The 15015-nt window shown below is 38.9% G+C and overlaps 1 protein-coding gene across 3 annotated transcripts in view; it reads right to left on the bottom strand.

Moving 5' to 3' along the window:
- LOC134223273 (E3 ubiquitin-protein ligase TRIP12) overlaps nt 1-15015 on the bottom strand; it is a 59936-nt gene that overhangs the window by 18933 nt on the left and 25988 nt on the right. The window contains exon 1 of one of the 3 annotated variants that reach the window (XM_062702425.1): nt 9478-9502. The exons of the other annotated variants lie outside the window; for them this stretch is intronic. The gene's annotated coding sequence lies outside the window, so the exon portion shown is untranslated. Of the gene's footprint in view, nt 1-9477; nt 9503-15015 lie in introns of those variants that run through there. 3 annotated transcript variants of the gene reach the window in all.

Here is a 15015-nt window from a genome sequence, read left to right as displayed (position 1 = left end):
AGCAAAATCAACCCACACCGAAACCAAAACGAACCGATTGAAACGGTGAGTGACGAACGACGATGACGAAGTTTATGGTCTTGTTGTTATTATTATTACTAGCTCAGCTATTCAGTGGGTTAGAAAATAAAACAAGAGACATGGCAGAACTTGGGAAGGAAGCACGTCGCGCCAGCGGGGAGTGCGAAGCGAGGAACCCAGATGTTGCAGGCGGTGGCGGATCGATGGCTCACTCACCACCCAGATCGGAAAGAGCACAACAATGTAGGAGGGCAGGTAGCTGGTGCCGAGGCCAACTTTATGTTGACATGCTGAGGCTGAAACTATGTTTGTTTATGTATCCGATAATAGCCCAGTAAGCAAAGTAATGCTACCCGAACCAGCGACCGTGGCGTAAGTCATCACCATACTGACACTTGTGGGGCAATATTTTAATGGGATTTTGATGCGAGGACACGGCGCGACGGCGCAACGCAGTCAGCTTCAGATGGTACCCCAGGTAGACAGGCGCAGAACGTTAGTCAGCGATGGACAAAGCACAACCGGATGATGATCGAGAAAATGTTTAGCGAACATAGCTACAATCAAGCAGATGTATGTAGTGCGAGTATATAAAGAAAATCAGAACATAAATCCAAAATCGGAAACAGGTTCAGAATGGTTGTGAGTTGTGACGTTATAGGGGAGGGCAGTACACTGTACCTAAATGCTGTTAGCAAAAAAGAAGTTTTCCTCAGCTTATTTTCTGACTTCAATGAATAATCCAGTTTTCCGCGAGCGGTAATGGCCGCCAGCTTGCCTGCGGGTCAGTCTCTGATTTGACGTTTTTGGAGGTCAACTGCACCCACTGCTCCGAGCAATCTGACCAATGTGGCATATAAGAAGGTGCTGATTCAGTGAATTCAAGCCTTCTTATATTACACATTGATCAAAATGTTCGAATGGTGGGTGCAGTTGACCTCCAGAAACGTCAAATCAGAGACTAACCCGCAGGCAAGCTGGCGGCCATTACCGCTCGCGGAAAACTGGATACATGAAATAAACCGATTAAGTACCTACGATACCATTGCGAGTAACCAAAGCGTTGAGAAAGACGTTAAGGAGTTCCCTTGGAAACATGTTAGAGCAATGATCCCCAACATTTTTTCTTTAATTTGCTTGTCACACAATACAAATTATCTTACAAGTTGGAGAAAATCTTATAAATATATTTAGCAGCTTAGGATATTGAAACGCATATTGCTCCCAAAATCACTCCGTACGACATGATCGAAGCAATAAAGAACAGATTAAAATTCGATCATGCCAATCGTGGTGTTGAGATCAAGTTTAATAACTCTTGTACTCAATCAATATTAATTTAACTATGATACTCTTATTCTTATACTCAATCGATATTAACTAATAGAAATTGAAAATTCCGAATTTCTCACACCATAACTATATTAAACTGATAGGGTTACTGCTCCTGGACTTCATCTCGTAGCTCCGATATTCATCCCACAAAAAAAACAAAGCATTGAAAATGAATTTGATTTGTTTCATATTTTTTTGTGATTTTTCAGCAAAGCGCACGTATTTCTTTGTTTTGCGATGAGATGAATATATGGTCGGGGTTCAGCCAAATCACACCAAGCGCCATCGAAAAATAACCGATTTTTCTGCTCAACAGATTTAATTGATCGCAAATCACATCGAATATCCCTCAACTCCATAACTGAGGATGTCCTACTGCAAATGTATGCTTAAATTGATGTGAAACTATTTCCGTTGTCCTTGTAAGAACAAAAAATCACAAGTCAGTCGAAAAGCCGCTTGGTGCGGTTTGGCTGAACCCCGACCATATGTTCAGTGAGATGGAAAACGGGCTGGCTGGGCTGGTCACGTTGTTCGTATGCCGGAAAAACGTCAAGCGAATATAATACTTAGTAGATAACCCGGAAGAGGCCGCAGGCTTCGTGGGAGGCCGCGTACACGATGGCTTTTTGCAGTTGAAGAGGACCTGAGGGCGCTCAATGTTCAGGGCGACTGGAAGCGATTGGCCCAGGATCGAGTCCAGTGGAGAAGGATACTCCATTCGGCGTAGGTTCATCGAAGAGCTGTAGCCCATCAAGTATCAAGAGATCAGGGCTGGTAGCGATAAATGCCGTTCAAAATAGTGACTTAGTGACCAACGATGACGAAAAAAGTGACCAAATAGTGACTTTCAGAAGCAGAAAAAGTGACCAAATAGTGACTTTTGCATGAAGCACTAACCAGGTAGTGAGCTGAGTTGCATTCGTATTGTTAATGTGTAACTCGTAGTAGATCGGAAACTAGGGATATCATGTTTTTTTTTAATCCTTTTTAGAATCCTATCAGAAATCAAGAGAAGACAAAAATTACAATATCATGAGGATTACTACCAGGCATTGAAAAAAATCAGATCATGAGTAAAAATCGGCTAAATTCATGCCAACTTGATGCTCTACTGCGGCCTAATCGCTGATGCTCTCTTCTTCTTCTTATTGGCATTACATCCCCACACTGGGAAAGAGCCGCCTCGCAGCTTAGTGTTCGTTAAGCACTTCCAACTCTTAATTTTTTTTTAGAAATTTCAGCGGAAGTTGATTTTCTGTGGAAAACCTTGTAAAAATTTCTAGGATTTTTTTTCAGAAATTGTGCAGAAAATACTTCAATCCTTGTTCAAACGTGAGTTACGGAAATTCCAACAGAAATCCGATGGCGAATGTCAGCACAAAAACTTCCGGAAATTCTTTCATACCATAAATTCAAGGCAAAATATTTTGTGGACATTCCTGCTGTCTTTCAGGAATTTCCGCGGAAGATTTATGCGGTCAATCGCTACAGAAATTTCGGAAGAAAGTTCGGTTCGGAAGTCCCGATGTCCGAATTCTAATGTGGTGCTACGCCGACAATATCATGCTGTGTGGTTCGTCGTAGAGGGGTTAATCAATCAGAAACTAAGAAATATCTCGGAATTATGTCAAAATTGACGTGACAAAAATGGATATACAGAAACGATGGAAAATGACAACAAGTGAAGTTCTTACCCTTAAAATGCTTGTTAAACGAGTGCTCAAGAGTATAATGCATTCAATAATGGCTTGAAAATATCCAAAAAATTGGGTAAGCAGAGACTTCAAATGTGGAATCCCTTCTCAACGACATTTTGCTATTGAAAACAAAAACCTATGCTCCTTATTTATAAAATTTCCACCCAAAACTAAATCCGTTAAGCAAATCCGCGAGAATTAAGGATGGCCAAGCTTCGCTGAGTGGTCTGTCTGTGTATCTCTCGATCCCGAAGTCCATGGTTCGAACCCACTCTGCCTTTCATAAGACGGCCTTGGAGAAATTTTTCAAACTTTATATATTTTGCTAACAGATTCACTTTTGATTTGGTTGATGATAATGGTAGATACAAATGATTTTTATTTTGAACTTTTTTTTACAAACGGTGGTGCGAGAATAGTGACTTTAGTGACCATTTTCCAAAAAAATAGTGACTTTAGTGACTTTTGGATGCAAATAGTGACTTTTTAGTGACTAGGCTCAAAATAGTGACCAAGTCACTAAAAAGTGACTTGCTACCAGCCCTGAGAGATGGAAAACGGAACAGCTACCATACTTATTAATAGAAGAACAAGTGATTGCTGAGGTACAAGAATGGAGCAGATGCGGAGGTTCCAGGAGACTATCAATGGCGTGCGGAGAATGGCAACGCCATCTCTGGAAGGTGCAATTCGTAGATCTGTATCTGTTGAAAGATGTAGAGTATCAAATTTTACTGCGTGATATACTTTGCGCTGTGGTGAAAAATGGTGAATGACGCGACGCAAGAATCACGAGTTGTACCAACTGTACAAAAATGCAGACATCGACATTCCGATAAAATACAGCAGATTACAGTGGGCTGGGCATATAGTAAGTATGCCGGAAGAAAGACCAGGACCGGTGTGCAGGGAGAATAGCAACTGGCGGCACAAGAACGAGTGACCTGCAATACGACATTACGAAGTGTTTGACCATCATAGGTATAGGTAATAAGGCCATTGTTGGCAGAGTACCACGGTCAAGATGGCAGTTAAGGCACCAGTTAAGCGTATGGAATCGTTCCAAAAGACAATTTTCTTATTATTCTACAACACCCAGTATGATGCTCGATTTCATGCACTTCAGTCGTAGAAACTCTTAGATAATTCCTCACTTAAATCGAAGCCTTCGATAAGAATTTTGAAGCCAACTCGTAGATTTTCCATAACACAGTTTTTCATTTTCTCAACATTGGTCTCTGTTCAAAGGTACAAATAAAAACTATTGACCTCTAAAGCAACGAAAAGCTCAACTAAAATCTAAATTTAAGCACAATGAACACAACAGAATTATGTTTTGTTTTTCTATAAAGAATTTTTCAGCCATTCCAAAAAAAATTACATATACGTAGGTTTTTTTTTTAATATGTACATATACGACCTTCTATCTAAATATATAAATATAATGTAGCGGAATTTTCTCAGCCCGCCAGCAGTTATAAATTCTACTATTTGACACGTGGCTTAAAAACGTTAGACAGGCCTGTTCTAGACTGCCCAAGTTTCCCTTTGTCTTTTGATCAATCGTATCTGTTACAGATTTTCTATACATCCCATTCATTATGGATTCAATTTGTTCCTCCAGACAGATTCATCATGGAATGCGGAACGCTTTTTGGGACGGCTGACAATGCTGGACGATTAGTCAGAATTTGGGTCTGTCCCACATAATCCGGGAAGTCTGGTCACTTTGTGATAAGTTGGCCAGTAAGTCCGCCATTCCTATTCCTGTTTTTGGCTCTTGCTTTCATGGTTGTAATGATTCGAAGAGTTTTTTCCCTTTTGTTTATCGTTGTTCTTTATATAAATTTAGGCGAATTAGAGTAAAGTTCACTACCATTTCGACATCTGGTCTGGTGGTCGTTATAAGAACTACGAAAGAAATGTCGTTGGCGAAAAAAAGAACATGGGCAGAATAAGCAGAGAGTACGATTTTTACGTTTTCTTTTTAATCCATTCAGATGAAGTAGGGGAACGGTTCGCCACTTCATCGCATAGCTCCTATTTCCATCCCATCAAAATCAAAGCAATGGTAAGGAATTTCGTTTGTTTATTATTTTTGTGATTTTTTCAGCAGTGAGCACGCATGTTGACAAAAAGAAGCGACGAATTTGGTGCCGTATTTCTTTGTTTAGCGATGAGATGGATATATGTACAGTGAGATGGAGATCGGAACATTTCCTAGTAAAATGGTAGAATTTTTTTTGTTTTCTTTAGAATGGGCTTCTATCGAGTTAGTGCTATGTTAGTTAGTATATGATTTTCCGGATTTTTATTTTATTTTATTAACAACTATTATAAGAATTCATTGCCAATCAAAAACATATAGTTAAAACTGGATTAAATTTTATAAAGAAAAAATTGCCATTCAATGTAAACAATCGCTTCTTACGTTTATTCTCCCAAACTCCCGTAGCGCACTCTATCACAGAAACGTTGAATTCGCCTAATGAGAGCGATTTCTGCCAATCCTGTTATTAAAAGAGGTAAGGCCGTAACAAGAAAGGGGTGGGTAGGAAAAATAAATAAATAAATTGGTAAAATCGAAAAACTCATCAAGTAGGGGTAATGACGGCTTTGGCAGGTTTTGTTCTATTATTGGCAGGGGGGTTTTTTATGACTGATTATGCTCAAATTTGGCCCAAACATTCTTTGCATATCAAAGAATATTGTGGCCAAATTTCATAAAATTCGGTCGACAAAAACCCCCCTGCCAATAATAGAACAAAACCTGCCAAAGCCGTCTGTTCCCCTATCTATAAAAGTTCAAAACTTATTGTATGATGATTTGTTACGAATGGGTCGGATGCACTATTTACTGACAATGGATCGCAAGCATTGCTGGCTTTCTGCCAACCGCTGCCAGCATCCAGTCGCTTACTTACATGTGAGGATAGTAAATGAAAGTTATTCGCCAGACATTTAGAGTGAGTTTTTTTTAATAAAGATACAAATTTTCATCGAAACACAAACAATATTTTGTACTAAGTTTAAGTCTAAGTCTTTGTACTAAGTCTGTCTAAGTCAAATATTTCGATGTGTTTGATTTCAAGAAATTGTGCAATAGATGCTTCTTACCAATAAGCAAGCTTAAAAGGCAAAAGCGGGTAAATTATAGATGAGTAATAGGTAAAAAGCTTTGATTGCTAGTCTAACAGCAAATAGCTAGGAACAGCAAATTTGTTCATTGAATCCTTACTTTGTATGTTTATGGGATTAAGAGTTTTTTGTCGTTGGAAAGCAGGGCTTGTAGCGACCGAAGCCACTCAAAATAGTGACTTTAGTGACCAAAGCTGACGAAAAAAGGGACCAAATAGTGACTTTCAGTTGCAGAAAAAGTGACCAAATAGTGACTTCCAATTCCAGTTGCAAGCTCAATGAGACAAAATCAAGCGTTTTTGGGTCGAAGGAGAATAATTTGTGGCGAAAAACTTCTTTCACTCACCACTCTTTTCTCTTAGAACAAACTCAGAAGAGAAACGAAAATCGTACACGCTAACTTTTATCCACTCAGTGACTAAGAAAAATTGTATTATCCTCTCTTTTAACCCCACGAAAATTTTACTCAATATCAGTCGAAAGCAGGACTACTCAAACTTATGAGTAGTCTTGCAAGCAAATCAAATTTTTACGCCACTGGAAGTGAGGAATATGGTTATCACTCATAACACCTGTTTTTCTTTCCCGAAAATGATTTCCCGGCGAAAATCCGCGTGAATGAGCATTGGATTAGCTGAACACCTGCTTTAGAAAGATGCAGAGTTTTTGTAATTTTTAGTGCGACGGGAACAACACTGCCCATGATTTCTTAGGGGAGAATCATGTCTCCCAAGGGGTCAAGTCTCCCCACTACTGTATGAAGATTGAGTTTAAAAAAAAACTTGAAATCGACAGATCTCCTGCTTGCATGACTGTATACCAAATTATAAATTGTGACGTAAAACACCATCAATGAAATGGTGAAATGCCAATAAGAGCAGCGAGTTAAATGGATCGCGAAGTTTCAGAGCGATCGTTTTTCCAAGATCCGTAATTTCATTTCCGCCATGAACAAAGCATCATCCGATGGATACATAAAGCTTTATAAAAAACTTGGTCAATAGTTTCAAAATAGTTGAAAATAGTGACTTTAGTGACTTGAGGTCGAAAAAAGAGACTTTTTAGTGACCAGCCCGAAAAAAAGTGACCAAGTCACTAAAAAGTGACCCGCTACCAGGCCTGGAAAGACTGCAAATAAGAATATCAATGTTGGTAGGTCGATTTCAATAAGGTTTATCCGAAAATTTGATGCTTGTAGAGTTGGAAATTGTTTTCCAGTCTTAATAATATTCGATGACACTATTATGTTTGTATGCCAATATGCCATTACATTTGAGTTACCGAAAAAGTTATTCTTTCACTCGCAAAACGCCACATAGAAATGTGTGACCGACCAATCGCGAACCTGACACGCTACGATATTACCTGAATTATCTTGTTTCTATTTTTAAAGACTCAAGATTTCAACTGGAACCAATTGCGATTCTTTTTCTTCCTTGAATCTTTATTGAGAAATGAGAACATTGCTCATCACGTTGTAACACAAAATTCAGACCACGTGCGCAGCGCCACGCCGTCATCAGATTTTGTCGGTACGGTACGCACTAAATAGCTTCCATTTGATGTTTGACTAAATAAAACGTCTACGATGTTGTGTAATCAAACTACAGTCATATCCCGATTTTATCACCCCCCTGGTGAATTTTGGGGTGATAAAACAGGGTATGTGACAAAATTGGAAAATAAAAATTTCCAATTTTTTAATTCATTCCACAAATATGAATCATTTTATGCCTTGGAAAGGCCAAATGCGTGAACAATACCCGTTATTTCTTGTCGAAATTGCTTACAGAATATTTCCCAGGCACTCTGAAGTCGTTCGTGATAAACTACAGGCGTTGAAAGTTATTTTATGAAAATCAATGTTGTTTGAGGTATTATTTACGAAAATAAAAAGAATGACAAATTTTTTTGGGGTGACAAAATCTGGTCGAAAACGTGACAAAATTGGGACGTGATAAAATCGGGTCGAAAACGTGATAAAATCGGGGGTAGACAAAATCGGGGAGTGACAAAATCGGGTCAACACTGTATCATTAAAAAAAAAGTTCCATGTCGATCATTTTGTCAGAGATTGACTCATTTTTCAATAAAACTTGTTCCGGATGCTAAATTTTGAGTTCTGATGAATGGTGGTCTTTTAGCGTGTTATTTTTTCTACCACTTTGTCTAATAGTAATTCCTTGGAGCCCAATATTAACTCATAGTAAAATTCAATAATTTAGTAGAGGTAATTATTTTCGTAATAAAATTCAAATTACGAATTGTTGAACAACGGTTTGAGAAAATACATCGTTACAAGCCTATTACACGACCACCTTCGAAATCCACCTTCTGTAATAAGTGATTGGCAACCAATAAACGAATCCCGTTTTGACTGTCGAACATCTCATCAGTCTGTGTCTAGCCTTGGTTCTCTATATAATGCAATTAGATAGAATTGAGTCACCGGGGCGGCGTAGTCTAGACGGAATCATTATTCACCTCAAATGAAACAATGTGCAACGAAAAACTTCGATTCATCTTCACATCACAACAGCCAAAAACTGTTATAACTCGCTACATATGAAACTCGTATCGACAACGACACAACAGGTTTTGCCTCAGCAATCTGTGTATTCGTTTCGAACAGAGAAGAAACCAAAATACAAGGATTGATAAATAACAACGCAATAAAAACACGGACCTAATGACATCACAGCCAAGACCAACAATAATAAGAAGAGGCCACGACTGGAGGTCGTGTACTCCTTTTTTTGCCGATCGTGTTTTCCCCCTTTGCTTGCTTCAGGTCATTGAATGTGAGCACAGCCTTGGAGGATCCCAGACTGCCACACCTCCCTTGATCGTATACGAAAACATAACGACGACGGCAATGGAACCTTGGCTCGATTCCTGACGTCGTTGTCGCAGAAAAGATGAAACGCACAAACACTGTGATCCTTTTGGCTTTCTGTAACACTTCACTCCCCTCGATACACAAACGCGGCACAATATTCCAGTCGCAGAAGTGGTCTCTTAACACGGAGTTTCTCTCCCCCATTCAACATTTTCGTATCGTTTTCCTACCATCATCATAACGTGCGCGAGACAAGAACGAACGAAACGAACATATACACAAAATGTAAATAAAGGTTATTGTCCAGTTCAATAACACAACGCACAAAACCGGAGGAACGGAACGGATTCAATCCATCGACCTGTCTGACTGCTACTGCGGATGTAGAGAGGCTCAAAATCGAAATTTTAATGCTCCCTCCTCCTTTACAAGTCTCCAATTTACCTGCGGAATCCGAAATTCAATGCTTCCAAGCTTTATTTTCTCACGGTCTCCATGCTTTTCGAAGGCAAGTTGGATTGAACTTAGGAAACGCACTACCAATCCCACTCTAATGAAGTAATCACGCACCAGTTTTTCAAACGCACAAAACGCTAATCCGGTTATCGCACATCAATCTACGGTTCTAGATTTCTCATGGCTTGTCACCAACGAACGGTACGGGACCACACGAACCGCACAGCACAGTATGGCTGCTAAGTGCTATAACTGTGACACGACTCGAGTTAGTTCCGATTACGACCGAACGCGACAACTACGGAAGCTCGATTGTGACTGTGCTCGATCTATCCCATCTATCCATTTACGAATAGGTATGTCGGAAAAGCAATGTGGTGGGTTCCGTTCGTTCTCCGTTCCAACACTTCAGACTTGCAGCGCAGTTCAAAAAGTTCACGCTCCGTAGGTTGCCTCGGTCCACCTATACAGCGTAGAAGCGCACGGAGCAACAGAAAACGGTTCGAATCGAATAATATTGCTGGCATCGCATCGGGAGCTCGGAATAGCTTCCAGGCACCGTCATCTCATCGAACGAAATGGTGGCGATGATGGTGGTGCTGGTGTTTGTGAATTTGTCGAGCTAATGTAGGTATTGTGGTATCGAGCCAGTTAGATGAAGGAGGATGATATATTCGCTTATTAACATTTCGAAGAACGTGGAAAAAGATTTACGGAATTCTTTGAATCAACGTGGCTCCAATTTCCGATTTGCACAACTCAAGAAAGAAGTTACGATCTTCATAGGTCATTCCAAAGGTTATACAGTAATATCCCGATTTTATCACTCCCTGAATTTTGGGATGATAAAATAGGGAATGTGACAAAATCGGAGAAACAAAATATTTTAAATTTTTTAATTAATTCCGCAAATATAAATTAGTTTATGTCTTGGAAAGGTAAAATGCTTGAGCGGTACCCGTTATTTCTTGTCAAAAAACCTTAAAAAGTCCTTGACAGGTACTCAGAAATAATTTATAATAAACCACAGACGGTGAAAGTTATTTCATGAAAATTATTGTTGTTTGCGGTATTTACAAAAATAAAAAGATCAACTAAAATTTTCAAAATGTTTTTGTGACAAAATCGGGTCGAAAATGTGACAAAATCGGGACGTGATAAAATCGTGGGTAGACAAAATCGGGTAGGCACTGTTTGTACCTAGAACTTGAACTTTATATGAGGGCACAACTTTTGTTGTTAACATTGTATGCCCTGGCTTCAATTGTGAAGCATCTTGTTTCTCCTAAAACATACCTTCAACCGATGTCTTTTTTGGGAATTGAGCCGACAAAATTTAAACTTAAAACCCAGATTAATCCACCTAACAGATATGGACATTTTGGCATGTCATGCATGTGCTTATATCACTATCTTTTTGTGCCGACTACTACCGAGCCAAACAGATGCCTATGATTCGTTAAACAAATAAAACAGGTTATTCAAGTGAAAACCTACTCAGAAGTTTTTTGTGGATTATTTACGAAGCAAACAAATCAAAGCTAATTGCCTAATTTCAGATTATTAGCCACGTTGTGAGCGAAAACAACACATTTTGAAAGCTTAATTAAATATGTATAATGTATTTAAATGTAAGTATGTAACATTTTTGTACACACACATACAGACATCACCTTAATTCGTCGAGCTGAGTCGATTGGATCTCCGAGCCTCCTATCAAAAAATAGGTTTCGGAGTAGTACTATACTGTCCACAATTGCATAATAATTGTTACTTATGAATAGACAATCCAGCAAAGATGGGATTGATATGCGATCAAAGGCAGTAAACGAGAAAGGCAAAAAGGGAAACGAGACCCAGAACTTACATTTTTTTTCGGGTGAACGCATTTTTTTTAATCACTGATTACTGCCGTTCTACGCATAATTGTCCCATGTATATAAGAAATCCCAGCAAACATGAGACAAATATGCGTTTGACGGCAGTGAAGTAGCGGTATACATGTATGATTGGCTTTAGTCAAATATTTGGGGTCACACAAATGTGTGTTGAGGTGTGTCGGACATAAATTTGGGTGGTTTGCCCAAAAAAAAGTTTTCGTTATATCCCCATTTTTAGTTTAGTTTGATTTAAATTCCTCATCAATATGCTTCACTTACTTACTGGACATGAAATAAATTGTAGGTTCAACTCATTATATTTAAGTTTACAAAAAGTTTCAAATAATAGTTGCAAAAGACGCCGGTGGTTGGGTGGTAAGCGTGCTCGCTCTCATCCCAACCCAAGGAGGTGGGTTCTATACCAGTCATTGCCGTTGGAATTTTTTAAAACGAAAAAATGTTTGGGCGGTCACGTTTTCCCTCCGATAAGAAGTAAAGCTAAAATAAACTCCCATAACCACGAGAGCTTCCTGAGCCATACGGTAAGATGCGCAGCTACAAAGCAAGACTATGATGCTAAAGGTGGCTGGGTTCGATTCCCCGGTCCGGTCTAGGAAATTTTCGGGTTGGAAATTTTCTAGACATCCCTTGGCATAAAAGTATCATCGCGTTAGCCTCATGATATACGAATGCAAAAATGGTAACTTGGCTTAGAAACCTCGCAAGCTGCAAGGCGGCAATGTCCCATTGGGGAATGTAATGGGATGATAAGAAGAAAAAGAACCACGAGAGCTTATTTGGGATTCAATCATGTCTAGAAATACGAGGCTGAATTTCAAAATATTCCAAAAACCTAAGGATCCGAAGTCTCAAAGAACTTGACTAACACAAGAACAAAGCAGTCTGATTTCAAATCGGTTTGACATTTACTGACCATAAATTCATAACGGCCCAAAATAGATGGGAAATCAAGCAAATGTGGGATGGACTTTATGGACAGTTTTTATAGTACCGGTACTTTGGCTGCTAGGTTCAAGCAAACTAGATGTTGGTCACGCGATATAGCTGGCTTCGTAATGTGTTAGACCTTTTCCTGAGCCACACATTATTAATTACACATCCGTTGACCCGAATTTTGATATTTAAAATCTATTCCTGACTTATTTTCGAATTGCCTGATTTTGAACGGACATCCGGTGAATTTTTCAGGCCGGTTCACACGTGCAGCAGTTTTTCGGTTTTGTTTTTGATTTTACAAATAGTTAAAGGCTTAAAAAATATGGATTTTTTGAGAAAGTTTACCTTAAACAAACCAAAGAATCGACTGAGACAAAATGGTATCTTGTCATTTTTGACGGGAAAGGTCAATACACAAACTTTGACTCATGCTTCACAGTTCGACCAAAATTAAATTATTGTTGTTTCTTGGGCTTATTCACAAATTACATAACGCATCAAGGGGTGGGTGGGTACAAAATATTGCGTTACAAAATGTTATGGTTTGTCTAGGGGGTGGGTGGGTTTGTTTAGTTCAGTTACGGGAAACATAATAAAATATAAAAATCGAAATTTTTAATTAAATTTAAATTTGACAGTATTGTTATGTACTATAAATGAAGTTAAGGAAGAGTTCACTAAAAATACCAATTTATCATTTTTGTGAAATTTTAATAAGACGTTTATATGCGTCACAGATGGAGGTGGGCGGGTATGAAGGAAATGTTACAAACAAGTCATGGAGGGGTGGGTGGGGGTTCAAATCTGTTTTTTTTTTTTTGCGTTAAAGGGTGTACGGAATCAAATTGCATCACTTCCAAAAGTCAATAATATTTCGCCTCCTGGGCTGATTTTAACGAAATTTTGTGGAAGACGGCTTCAGCATGTGTTATTCACACTGCGTGAATTTCATTATGAAATTTTCAGTAGTTTCGAAAATACAGCCGAAGGAACAGGATGTGTGCAAATAAATCTTCCAATGTTGTGCCTTTGACCCCAACATCACCAGAATTGCGGCCGATCGAAAGATACTGGTCTGGAATGAAAATACGAGCTTCGGAAGCCTCAGAAATTGATCATTACGGAACATAAAGTGTTGATTTGGCCTTTGCGTCAACATTTCGTATTGGTTTCTAACTCCAACGTCAACATTTTCGATCATCCGACTATTACAGGCAAACTTTCCAAAAACTTTCTGTTTTGTCGCTTTTATAGTAAAAAACCAAAATCAGAAAAATCAGAAAAGCGCTGAAATCCGATTTTGGACTTATATTTGTCAGATTTTGGGAGAGCCTCAATCTCATTGTGCAGGCCGGTTCACACTGCAGCACTTTTTTGATTTTTTGTTTTCGATTTTTGTAATAGTTAGTTCATTTAAGGAAAAAGCTTCAGCATTTGGATGTATTTAAGAATTAAAGTGAAACAGTTAGACGTAGTCAAAGCTTACATATTGTATTTCGGTCCCTGAAAATTTCATTACAATTGGTTGATAGACTAGTTGTTGGCGAGTAGTTCAAAGTGATGCAATTTGATTCCGTACACCATTTATGTAATTTGTGAATGAGCCCTTTTCAGGTTGGGGGATACGATATGAAGGGTCCAGGTGTGGGAGCCGTCTTTCTGAAGTCGATGATTGTCACTTGTGAGTAAATAGGCCGACAAACAATAAACATAGATTCATTTCACATTGGGGAGCAACTTATTTTATAAATGCCAGCCATATTCAAAATTTCTATTTTATCCTTCGTTAAACCCTGTTGAACCCAATAAAGACTCGCGGGATTTTTTTTAGTCGAGGGCAGAGATTGAATCCTAAAGAGAAATAACAAGTCTCTCACTTATCATCTCTGTATACATATACGATATGTAGCATACCGCGAGAGACTTTTTTCGCAAGCTGTCATGATAGAGAACTAATTCAGGAGGCTATACCCCATGATAAATTTCGCCACACAGGCCGTTTGTTTTTTTACACTTGTATACAAGTTTGATAAATTTGTTATCATGGCTTGTTATGATTCGGAACAGTTTTTGCCTCTATTTTATCGTTGTTCGTTATCTATTGAGAGCCATTTCTGCAAACCCTGGTCGAGAGCGTAGCTGGTAGCTGTGTTGATCATATGGGACCGAAACTCTTTTTAGAGATAGGTAGTGGACATTGTCAAAAAAATTGCATGTATCCGCAAGCAGGCCCAATCAGCATCAGCATCAGCGGGTATGGAGCGTTGACTCAAGAAAATTAAAAATCCATCAAGAAACGGCTGAGTTATTAACGATCAAAGTCTATCATACTTTCGTGACGTTTTTTTTTAAGTGTACCCCAATATAAAAAAAAAACAGAAGTAGTCCCACGTCAAAAAGTTTATTCCTGATATGCCACTGTAACTGTGCTCAAGGCAGTTAGTCCATTATGCTCATATTCCCCTAATAAAATTGAATCACACACATGCAGAAACGCTAAAATTAAAAAGCATCCCTCGCCCACGAAAAATACATCAGCATTTCACTGCATATGGGAAACCATTGCAATCTGGCCGAGCATGATGACATACCCGTGTCATGATTCCCTCATCCTGCTCATCCTGCCAGAGGGTCACTAACCCTATAATGCACCGCACGCTCACAGTGTACGACGATAGGGACACAGCAT

This window comes from Armigeres subalbatus, chromosome 3 (genome assembly GCF_024139115.2).
Source record: "Armigeres subalbatus isolate Guangzhou_Male chromosome 3, GZ_Asu_2, whole genome shotgun sequence".
Classification (NCBI taxonomy): Eukaryota; Metazoa; Arthropoda; class Insecta; order Diptera; family Culicidae; genus Armigeres; species Armigeres subalbatus.
This window is presented reverse-complemented; position numbering and strand designations above follow the sequence as displayed.